The sequence below is a fragment of the Nothobranchius furzeri genome, chromosome 13, assembly GCF_043380555.1.
Source record: "Nothobranchius furzeri strain GRZ-AD chromosome 13, NfurGRZ-RIMD1, whole genome shotgun sequence".
Classification (NCBI taxonomy): Eukaryota; Metazoa; Chordata; class Actinopteri; order Cyprinodontiformes; family Nothobranchiidae; genus Nothobranchius; species Nothobranchius furzeri.
The window spans coordinates 4,260,545-4,270,674 of record NC_091753.1 but is presented as its reverse complement, the minus strand read 5'-3'; positions in this window follow the sequence as shown (position 1 = coordinate 4,270,674).

Below are 10,130 nucleotides of genomic sequence, written 5' to 3'. Positions count from 1 at the left end.
TATGTTGCACGAAGCACAATTTCACATCATTCTGGGTTCATTTGTGTGAAAACAAGGTCCAATCAGGCTGAAACGTTACAGGAAGGTAGAATCTATTGAGTTGTAAGTGATCTGAATGTTTCATGATGATAGCACTTTCCTAAGGGGGTCAAACCATGTCCCAAAGGTCACCGGATCTGGTGTCAATTTAAAGTAGTAGTCCAGTTACACATTTGTGGGCTTATAACTTGACTTCTGAATGTCCTAAGCCCCTTTCAGACAGGCCATGAAAAACGGAAATTTGCCGGAATCTGTCCGTAAGACCTTTCTGTCTGATTGACACATGGCATGGTTTGACCCCCTTAGGAAAGTGCTATCATCATGAAACGTTCAGATCACTTACAACTCAATAGATTCTACCTTACTGTAACGTTTCAGCCTGATTGGACCTTATTTTCACACAAATGAACCCAGAATGATGTGAAATTGTGCTTCGTGCAACATAATTCTGGGTGCCATTTACAAACCATAAATGCTAATGACTCCATTCCTTTTTGTGGTTGTAGGGGCTGTTGATTGGAGTACACTAAAACAAACCTGACCTCTCTAGGACATTCAGAAGCCAAGTTATAAGCCCACAAATGTGTAACTGGACTACTTCTTTAAAGTGACACCAGGCCCGGTGACCTTTGGGACATGGTTTGACCCCCTATGGGAATGTGAGATCATCATGAAACGTTCAGATCACTTACAACTCAATAGATTCTACCTTCTTGTAACGTTTCAGCCTGATTGGACCTTGTTTTCACACAAATGGACCCAGAATGATGTGAAATTGTGCTTCGTGCAACATAATTCTGGGTGCCATTTACAAACCATAAGTGCTAATGACTCCATTCCTTTTGTGGTTGTAGGGGCTGTTGATTGGAGTACACTAAAACAAACCTGATCTCTCTAGGACATTCAGAAGCCAAGTTATAAGCCCACAAATGTGTAACTGGACTACTTCTTTAAATTGACACCAGATCCGGTGACCTTTGGGACATGGTTTGATCCCCTTAGGAAAGCGCTATCATCATGAAACGTTCAGATCACTTACAACTAAATAGATTCTACCTTCCTGTAACGTTTCAGCCTGATTGGACCTTGTTTTCACACAAATGAACCCAGAATGATGTGAAATTGTGCTTCGTGCAACATAATTCTGGGTGCCATTTACAAACCATTAATGCTAATGACTCCATTCCTTTTTGTGGTTGTAGGGGCTGTTGATTGGAGTACATTAAAACAAACCTGATCTCTCTAGGACATTCAGAAGCCAAGTTATAAGCCCACAAATGTGTAACTGGACTACTTCTTTAAATTGACACCAGATCCGGTGACCTTTGGGACATGGTTTGACCCCCTTAGGAAAGTGCTATCATCATGAAACGTTCAGATCACTTACAACTCAATAGATTCTACCTTCCTGTATTGTTTCAGCCTGATTGGACCTTGTTTTCACACAAATGAACCCACAATGATGTGAAATTGTGCTTCGTGCAACATAATTCTGGGTGCCATTTACAAACCATAAGTGCTAATGACTCCATTCCTTTTTGTGGTTGTAGGGACTTTGATTGGAGTACACTAAAACAAACCTAACCTCTCTAGGACATTCAGAAGCCAAGTTATAAGCCCACAAAGGTGTAACTGGACTACTTCTTTAAATTGACACCAGATCCGGTGATCTTTGGGACATGGTTTGACCCCCTTAGGAAAGTGCTATCATCATGAAACGTTCAGATCACTTACAACTCAGTAGATTCTACCTTCCTGTAACGTTTCAGCCTGATTGGACCTTGTTTTCACACAAATGAACCCAGAATGATGTGAAATTGTGCTTCGTGCAACATAATTCTGGGTGCCATTTAAAAACCATAAGTGCTAATGACTCCATTCCTTTTTGTGGTTGTAGGGGCTGTTGATTGGAGTACTCTAAAACAACCCTGACCTCTCTAGGACATTCAGAAGCCAAGTTATAAGCCCACAAATGTGTAACTGGACTACTTCTTTAAAGTGACACCAGATCCGGTGACCTTTGGGACATGGTTTGACCCCCTTAGGAAAGTGCGATCATCATGAAACGTTCAGATCACTTACAACTCAATAGATTCTACCTTCCTGTATTGTTTCAGCCTGATTGGACCTTGTTTTCACACAAATGAACCCAGAATGATGTGAAATTGTGCTTCGTGCAACATAATTCTGGGTGCCATTTAAAAACCATAAGTGCTAATGTCTCCATTCCTTTTTGTGGTTGTAGGGGCTGTTGATTGGAGTACACTAAAGCAAACCTGATCGCTCTAGGACATTCAGAAGCCAAGTTATAAGCCCACAAATGTGTAACTGGACTACTTCTTTAAATTGACACCAGATCCGGTGACCTTTGGGACATGGTTTGACCCCCTTAGGAAAGTGCTATCATCATGAAACGTTCAGATCACTTACAACTCAATAGATTCTACCTTCCTGTAACGTTTCAGCCTGATTGGACCTTGTTTTCACACAAATGAACCCAGAATGATGTGAAATTGTGCTTCGTGCAACATAATTCTGGGTGCCATTTACAAACCATAAATGCTAATGACTCCATTCCTTTTTGTGGTTGTAGGGGCTGTTGATTGGAGTACATTAAAACAAACCTGATCTCTCTAGGACATTCAGAAGCCAAGTTATAAGTCCACAAATGTGTAACTGGACTACTTCTTTAAATTGACACCAGATCCGGTGACCTTTGGGACATGGTTTGACCCCCTTAGGAAAGTGCTATCATCATGAAACGTTCAGATCACTTACAACTCAATAGATTCTACTTCCTGTAACGTTTCAGCCTGATTGGACCTTGTTTTCACACAAATGGACTCAGAATGATGTGAAATTGTGCTTCGTGCAACATAATTCTGGGTGCCATTTACAAACCATAAGTGCTAATGACTCCATTCCTTTTTGTGGTTGTAGGGGCTGTTGATTGGAGTACACTAAAACAAACCTGACCTCTCTAGGACATTCAGAAGCCAAGTTATAAGCCCACAAAGGTGTAAATGGACTACTTCTTTAAAGTGACACCAGGCCCGGTGACCTTTGGGACATGGTTTGACCCCCTATGGGAATGTGAGATCATCATGAAACGTTCAGATCACTTACAACTCAATAGATTCTACCTTCTTGTAATGTTTCAGCCTGATTGGACTTTGTTTTCACACAAATGGACCCAGAATGATGTGAAATTATGCTTCGTGCAACATAATTCTGGGTGCCATTTACAAACCAAAAGTGCTAATGACTCCATTCCTTTTGTGGTTGTAGGGGCTGTTGATTGGAGTACACTAAAACAAACCTGATCTCTCTAGGACATTCAGAAGCCAAGTTATAAGCCCACAAATGTGTAACTGGACTACTTCTTTAAATTTACACCAGATCCGGTGACCTTTGGGACATGGTTTGATCCCCTTAGGAAAGCGCTATCATCATGAAACGTTCAGATCACTTACAACTAAATAGATTCTACCTTCCTGTAACGTTTCAGCCTGATTGGACCTTGTTTTCACACAAATGAACCCAGAATGATGGGAAATTGTGCTTCGTGCAACATAATTCTGGGTGCCATTTAAAAACCATAAGTGCTAATGACTCCATTCCTTTTTGTAGTTGTAGGGACTGTTTATTGGAGTACACTAAAATAAACCTGATCTCTCTAGGACATTCAGAAGCCAAGTTATAAGCCCACAAATGTGTAACTGGACTACTTCTTTAAATTGACACCAGATCCGGTGACCTTTGGGACATGGTTTGACCCCCTTAGGAAAGTGCTATCATCATGAAACGTTCAGATCAATTACAACTCAATAGATTCTACCTTCCTGTAACGTTTCAGCCTGATTGGACCTTGTTTTCACACAAATGGACCCAGAATGATGTGAAATTGTGCTTCGTGCAACATAATTCTGGGTGCCATTTACAAACCATAAGTGCTAATGACTCCATTCCTTTTTGTGGTTGTAGGGGCTGTTGATTGGAGTACACTAAAACAAACCTAACCTCTCTAGGACATTCAGAAGCCAAGTTATAAGCCCACAAAGGTGTAACTGGACTACTTCTTTAAAGTGACACCAGGCCCGGTGACCTTTGGGACATGGTTTTACCCCCTATAGGAATGTGCGATCATCTTGAAATGTTCAGATCACTTACAACTCAATAGATTCTACCTTCTTGTAGCGTTTCAGCCTGATTGGACCTTGTTTTCACACAAATGGACCCAGAATGATGTGAAATTGTGCTTCGTGCAACATAATTCTGGGTGCCATTTAAAAACCATAAGTGCTAATGTCTCCATTCCTTTTTGTGGTTGTAGGGGCTGTTGATTGGAGTACACTAAAGCAAACCTGATCGCTCTAGGACATTCAGAAGCCAAGTTATAAGCCCACAAATGTGTAACTGGACTACTTCTTTAAATTGACACCAGATCCGGTGACCTTTGGGACATGGTTTGACCCCCTTAGGAAAGTGCTATCATCATGAAACGTTCAGATCTCTTACAACTCAATAGATTCTACCTTCCTGTAACGTTTCAGCCTGATTCGACCTTGTTTTCACACAAATGGACCCAGAATGATGTGAAATTGTGCTTCGTGCAACATAATTCTGGGTGCCATTTACAAACCATAAGTGCTAATGACTCCATTCCTTTTTGTGGTTGTAGGGGCTGTTGATTGGAGTACACTAAAACAAACCTGACCTATCTAGGACATTCAGAAGCCAAGTTATAAGCCCACAAAGGTGTAACTGGACTACTTCTTTAAAGTGACACCAGGCCCGGTGACCTTTGGGACATGGTTTGACCCCCTATGGGAATGTGAGATCATCATGAAACGTTCAGATCACTTACAACTCAATAGATTCTACCTTCTTGTAATGTTTCAGCCTGATTGGACCTTGTTTTCACACAAATGGACCCAGAATGATGTGAAATTGTGCTTCGTGCAACATAATTCTGGGTGCCATTTACAAACCATAAGGCTAATGACTCCATTCCTTTTGTGGTTGTAGGGGCTGTTGATTGGAGTACACTAAAACAAACCTGATCTCTCTAGGACATTAAGAAGCCAAGTTATAAGCCCACAAATGTGTAACTGGACTACTTCTTTAAATTGACACATGATCCGGTGACCTTTGGGACATGGTTTGATCCGCTTAGGAAAGCGCTATAATCATGAAACGTTCAGATCACTTACAACTAAATAGATTCTACCTTCCTGTAACGTTTCAGCCTGATTGGACCTTGTTTTCACACAAATGAACCCAGAATGATGTGAAATTGTGCTTCGTGCAACATAATTCTGGGTGCCATTTACAAACCATAAATGCTAATGACTCCATTCCTTTTTGTGGTTGTAGGGGCTGTTGATTGGAGTACATTAAAACAAACCTGATCTCTCTAGGACATTCAGAAGCCAAGTTATAAGCCCACAAATGTGTAACTGGACTACTTCTTTAAATTGACACCAGATCCGGTGACCTTTGGGACATGGTTTGACCCCCTTAGGAAAGTGCTATCATCATGAAACGTTCAGATCACTTACAACTCAATAGATTCTACCTTCTTGTAACGTATCAGCCTGATTGGACCTTGTTTTCACACAAATGGACCCAGAATGATGTGAAATAGTGCTTCGTGCAACATAATTCTGGGTGCCATTTACAAACCATAAGTGCTAATGACTCCATTCCTTTTTGTGGTTGTAGGGGCTGTTGATTGGAGTATACTAAAACAAACCTGATCTCTCTAGGACATTCAGAAGCCAAGTTATAAGCGCACAAATGTGTAACTGGACTACTTCTTTAAATTGACACCAGATCCGGTGACCTTTGGGACATGGTTTGACCCCCTTAGGAAAGCGCTATCATCATGAAACGTTCAGATCACTTACAACTCAATAGATTCTACCTTCCAGTAACGTTTCAGCCTGATTGGACCTTGTTTTCACACAAATGAACCCAGAATGATGTGAAATTGTGCTTCGTGCAAAATAATTCTGGGTGCCATTTACAAACCATAAGTGCTAATATCTCCATTCCTTTTTGTGGTTGTAGGGTATGTTGATTGGAGTATACTAAAACAAACCTGATCTCTCTAGGACATTCAGAAGCCAAGTTATAAGCCCACAAATTTGTAACTGGACTACTTCTTTAGACACCAGATCCGGTGACCTTTGGGACATGGTTTGACCCCCTTAGGGAAGTGCTATCATCATGAAACGTTCAGATCACTTACAACTTAATAGATTCTACCTTCCTGTAATGTTTCAGCCTGATTGGACCTTGTTTTAACACAAATGGACCCAGAATGATGTGAAATTGTGCTTCGTGCAACATAATTCTGGGTGCCATTTACAAACCATAAGTGCTAATGACTCCATTCCTTTTTGTGGTTATAGGGGCTGTTGATTGGAGTACACTAAAACAAACCTGACCTCTCTAGGACATTCAGAAGCCAAGTTATAAGCCCACAAATGTGTAACTGGACTACTTCTTTAAAGTGACACCAGATCCGGTGACCTTTGGGACATGGTTTGACCCCCTTAGGAAAGTGCTATCTTCATGAAACGTTCAGATCACTTACAACTCAATAGATTCTACCTTCCTGTAACGTTTCAGCCTGATTGGACCTTGTTTTCACACAAATGGACCCAGAATCATGTGAAATTGTGCTTCGTGCAACATAATTCTGGGTGCCATTTAAAAACCATAAGTGCTAATGACTCCATTCCTTTTTGTGGTTGTAGGGGCTGTTGATTGGAGTACACTAAAACAAACCTAACCTCTCTAGGACATTCAGAAGCCAAGTTATAAGCCCACAAAGGTGTAACTGGACTACTTCTTTAAAGTGACACCTGATCCGGTGACCTTTGGGACATGGTTTGACCCCCTTAGGAAAGTGCTATCATCATGAAACGTTCAGATCACTTACAACTCAATAGATTCTACCTTCCTGTAACGTTTCAGCCTGATTGGACCTTGTTTTCACACAAATGGACCCAGAATGATGTGAAATTGTGCTTCGTGCAACATAATTCTGGGTGCCATTTAAAAACCATAAGTGCTAATGACTCCATTCCTTTTTGTGGTTGTAGGGGCTGTTGATTGGAGTACACTAAAATAAACCTGATCTCTCTAGGACATTCAGAAGCCAAGTTATAAGCCCACAAATATGTAACTGGACTACTTCTTTAAATTGACACCAGATCCGGTGACCTTTGGGACATGGTTTGACCCCCTTAGGAAAGTGCTATCATCATGAAACGTTCAGATCACTTACAACTCAATAGATTCTACCTTCCTGTAACGTTTCAGCCTGATTGGACCTTGTTTTCACACAAATGGACCCAGAATGATGTGAAATTGTGCTTCGTGCAACATAATTCTGGGTGCCATTTACAAACCATAAGTGCTAATGACTCCATTCCTTTTTGTGGTTGTAGGGGCTGTTGATTGGAGTACACTAAAACAAACCTAACCTCTCTAGGACATTCAGAAGCCAAGTTATAAGCCCACAAATGTGTAACTGGACTACTTCTTTAAAGTGACACCAGGCCCGGTGACCTTTGGGACATGGTTTTACCCCCTATAGGAATGTGCGATCATCTTGAAACGTTCAGATCACTTACAACTCAATAGATTCTACCTTCTTGTAGCGTTTCAGCCTGATTGGACCTTGTTTTCACACAAATGGACCCAGAATGATGTGAAATTGTGCTTCGTGCAACATAATTCTGGGTGCCATTTAAAAACCATAAGTGCTAATGACTCCATTCCTTTTTGTGGTTGTAGGGGCTGTTGATTGGAGTACACTAAAACAAACCTGATCTCTCTAGGACATTCAGAAGCCAAGTTATAAGCCCACACATGTGTAACTGGACTACTTCTTTAAATTGACACCAGATCCGGTGACCTTTGGGACATGGTGTGACCCCCTTAGGAAAGTGCGATCATCATGAAACGTTCAGATCACTTACAACTCAATAGATTCTACCTTCCTGTATTGTTTTAGCCTGATTGGACCTTGTTTTCACAAAAATGAACCCAGAATGATGTGAAATTGTGCTTCGTGCAACATAATTCTGGGTGCCATTTAAAAACCATAAGTGCTAATGTCTCCATTCCTGTTTGTGGTTGTAGGGGCTGCTGATTGGAGTACACTAAAGCAAACCTGATCGCTCTAGGACATTCAGAAGCCAAGTTATAAGCCCACAAATGTGTAACTGGACTACTTCTTTAAAGTGACACCAGGCCCGGTGACCTTTGGGACATGGTTTTACCCCCTATAGGAATGTGCGATCATCTTGAAACGTTCAGATCACTTACAACTCAATAGATTCTACCTTCTTGTAGCGTTTCAGCCTGATTGGACCTTGTTTTCACACAAATGGACCCAGAATGATGTGAAATTGTGCTTCGTGCAACATAATTCTGGGTGCCATTTAAAAACCATAAGTGCTAATGACTCCATTCCTTTTTGTGGTTGTAGGGGCTGTTGATTGGAGTACACTAAAACAAACCTGATCTCTCTAGGACATTCAGAAGCCAAGTTATAAGCCCACACATGTGTAACTGGACTACTTCTTTAAATTGACACCAGATCCGGTGACCTTTGGGACATGGTGTGACCCCCTTAGGAAAGTGCGATCATCATGAAACGTTCAGATCACTTACAACTCAATAGATTCTACCTTCCTGTATTGTTTTAGCCTGATTGGACCTTGTTTTCACAAAAATGAACCCAGAATGATGTGAAATTGTGCTTCGTGCAACATAATTCTGGGTGCCATTTAAAAACCATAAGTGCTAATGTCTCCATTCCTGTTTGTGGTTGTAGGGGCTGCTGAATGGAGTACACTAAAGCAAACCTGATCGCTCTAGGACATTCAGAAGCCAAGTTATAAGCCCACAAATGTGTAACTGGACTACTTCTTTAAATTGACACATGATCCGGTGACCTTTGGGACATTGTTTGACCCCCTTAGGAAAGTGCTATCATCATGAAACGTTCAGATCACTTACAACTCAATAGATTCTACCTTCCTGTAACGTTTCAGCCTGATTGGACCTTGTTTTCACACAAATGAACCCAGAATGATGTGAAATTGTGCTTCGTGCAACATAATTCTGGGTGCCATTTAAAAACCATAAGTGCTAATGACTCCATTCCTTTTTGTGGTTGTAGGGGCTGTTGATTGGAGTATACTAAAACAAACCTGATCTCTCTAGGACATTCAGAAGCCAAGTTATAAGCCCACAAATGTGTAACTGGACTACTTCTTTAGACACCAGATCCGGTGACCTTTGGGACATGGTTTGACCCCCTTAGGAAAGTGCTATCATCATGAAACCTTCAGATCACATACAACTCAATAGATTCTACCTTCATGTAACGTTTCAGCCTGATTGGACCTTGTTTTCACACAAATGAACCCAGAATGATGTGAAATTGTGCTTTGTGCAACATAATTCTGGGTGCCATTTAAAAGCCATAAGTGCTAATGACTCCATTCCTTTTTGTGGTTGTAGGGGCTGTTGATTGGAGTACACTAAAACAAACCTGATTGCTCTAGGACCGTCAGAAGCCAAGTTATAAGCCCATAAATGTGTAACTGGACTACTTCTTTAAATTGACACCAGATCCGGTGACCTTTGGGACATGGTTTGACCCCCTTAGGAAAGTGCTATCATCATTAAACGTTCAGATCACTTACAACTCAATAGATTCTACCTTCCTGTAACGTTTCAGCCTGATTGGACCTTGTTTTCACACAAATGGACCCAGAATGATGTGAAATAGTGCTTCGTGCAACATAATTCTGGGTGCCATTTACAAACCATAAGTGCTAATGACTCCATTCCTTTTTGTGGTTGTAGGGGCTGTTGATTGGAGTACACTACAATAAACCTGATCTCTCTAGGACATTCAGAAGCCAAGTTATAAGCCCACAAATGTGTAACTGGACTACTTATTTAAATTGACACCAGATCCGGTGACCTTTGGGACATGGTTTGACCCCCTTAGGAAAGTGCTATCATCATTAAACGTTCAGATCACTTACAACTCAATAGAT